The sequence below is a fragment of the Tupaia chinensis genome, unplaced genomic scaffold (assembly GCF_000334495.1).
Source record: "Tupaia chinensis unplaced genomic scaffold, TupChi_1.0 Scaffold000392_1, whole genome shotgun sequence".
In the NCBI taxonomy this organism is placed as follows: Eukaryota; Metazoa; Chordata; class Mammalia; order Scandentia; family Tupaiidae; genus Tupaia; species Tupaia belangeri.
Genome location: NW_006159894.1, coordinates 3,026,002 through 3,028,789, shown reverse-complemented (window position 1 = coordinate 3,028,789; position 2,788 = coordinate 3,026,002).

Sequence of the window (2,788 nt, the reverse complement as noted above, 5' to 3'; positions counted from 1 at the left end):
AAATATGCTTTTCTAATTGCAGTTTACTTTAAGTAACTATTATTTTCCCTTTTTCACAGTTAAAATCAGTGGGAATTACACTTTAAGAAAAAACAGTACCCAATAAGAATGAATGTAGATGGCTAAATGATTCTTACTCAGTTTGATGTATAAGGACACAGGGACCTTGTGAATTGTCATATGCTAATAAAATGTCATAAGTGGTGATAAATAAATAAATAAATCAGAAGAGAACCTTCGTCAAAAAAATTTCCCCATCTTAGCAGCATTGAAATAGATTGTCCCAGAGCAGCAGAGGAAAGGAGCCCTAGGTGCAGACCTGGGGCACCATGCACTCTGAGGAAAGTCAGAAGACAGCAGCCGCTTATCCTTGGAGGTTTTGTTGTTTGAGTGTTTGTCGCCTGCCCATGGTGGTTGGTAATTGCTGGGTTCATTGTGTGCATTTGGTCTCTCAGGTGTATTTCCTAAACCAACATAAAAAGAAAAGGATAAGGGCAAGCGCATGGAGGTGTTTATGTTTTCAGCTCTAGCCAATTGCTTGAGACCTAAAACAACAGTTAGTGCAGATGGAAGGGAACAGGATTATGACGCTGACTACAATGGAAACCCAAACCTCCATTTGCAGAGCTTGCCCAGCACCCAGCTGTCGTCCACTTGCATTGAGTGTAGCTGCCATCTAGCAATTAACACGCCTGGGCTCTCTTTTGGAAAAGTAGAGAAGAACAATACCACAGCGAGTCCTCCTGGACCAAGAGCAGGTGAGTCCAGCATGGAAAAAAAAAAAAAAAAAAAAAAAAAAACAAGGTAAACGATCCCTGTTGCCATTGTTTTCAGCTGTTGGACAAACCACTAGCAAGGTGAGCTTGGTACTTAACACTCCTCTAGGGCCTTGAAAGGGGTGCAAAAAAAGGGAGGAAAATCCACACTAGCCTGCAGTGGTAACAACCCAATGACATACTCTATGCTTTTCCATATATCTAAATAAACTCCCAGTGCTTCCTGCTTCTTAGGTGATATGTGTACACATGCATATCTTACATCTTGGTTGTCAGCTGGGATTGCCAAATACAATAAATTAAACTAAATGAACTGAAATTCGATTTATCCAATTAAATGTGAATTCTGGATTAAACAGTAATTCTTTTCTATACAGATGTTCCATGTAATATTTGAGACATATGAAAAAGTTATTGTTTTTCTAAAATTCAAAATTAATAATGTATGCTTTTTTGTTTTGGGGCATTTTTCTTCTTTTAGTATATCTGGATCCTCTAACTTAATTACATGTTCTTTGTAGAGATAAACTTGAACTTCAGAGTAAGTGATGGGCAAAAAATGTGTTATTTCGTTAAGGTGAGGACTTCAAATACAGTGGAATCATCTTACTGTTCCAAATGTTTTCTGTCCATCCAAAAAAGAGAAGAAACTAAAGCTCCCGAGATTGCATAAGTGATATGAATAAATATAGGTATCTTAGAGTTAAAAAGTACATATTGTAATAGGTGAAGGATTCTGAAAGAACTCATTGTTGAACCTACTTTTCACCACCTTAATAAGTGGGTCCTAGGAGGTACAGAGACCACAGTCCTAGATCTAGCACAGCAAAAGGATATTGTTATCAGCAGAAAATGCTATCTCTATCTCTTATACTGAACTTATACAGCCCTCTCTGAAAAGGGTATACTGGATAAAGAAGGATTAAACAATGTAATCAGCAGGACTCCATGGTTTTATTTGATTGGCCTGACAGAAGCCTAGAAGGCTGTTGCAGAACAGTTGAAGAAATTCAGAAAGAGATAGATTTTCATGTGAGATTAAACATGAGTGGTAACGTTTTTACATCTAAGGCATCAATTAAGATCATCTCTGCATCTTAAGACACTGCAGAAATAGGAATACTCATTGGAATTATCGTTAAATCACTTATCTCCTCCAGATCTGCCATTAGTGTGGTTGGCTAACTATAGGAATGGTGAGCACTGGAGGATAATATGTTGAGGCTTGCTCACACAGTCATGACAAGGAGGTCAAATGTACAAAGTGAAATCAATATCTTAAATGCAAGTGTATGTGTATTTGTGTCTGAGTGTGTGTCTATATGGTTTATGAAGTCAATTGTAATGCAAAGAAATTTTTTTTTAGAAAAAATTATCTTAAGTTTCATTTTTCTTTACTTTATATTCTTCTTTAACTAGGTGGAAGGTACACATTGCCATGTAAGATACAAAATCAGATGTGTTCTGAAGGATCATTTTTGGAGATGGTCTTCTAGCTGCTTTCAATTATTATAAAAATAATAAAGACTTAAGTAAATATACATCAGGTAGTAAGTACTATATTAATTGTGCTTCACACTGAATTAAACAAACATTCTTCAGGGTCTCAAGATGTAATGAAGATGACCCTAACCCAAACACCTAAAGGCAAGAGCCAGATATTAGCTGAGTCTATTTCTTTTCTTTATATATATACATATATATATATACAGTGTTTTATTTTTTGAAAAATAATTTGGCCAATATTACTCCTTGCTTTCCAAGCCTCCAAAGTCGTATTATTTTTGCTTTTAATTTACTTATTTACATTAATTCACTATACATCATCACAGCAAACAAAATTAGATTTCCCACCCAGAATACACTGTATATTGGTTCAGTCAAGCACATCAACATACATGTTACCGTCAACAAACAATTTTCCATTTCCTATTTCCTGTATATTTTGTTATTTTTGCCATTCTTGATTCCCTATCTCTCACCATCTGCCGTGTCCCAGCCTCCTCCCACAC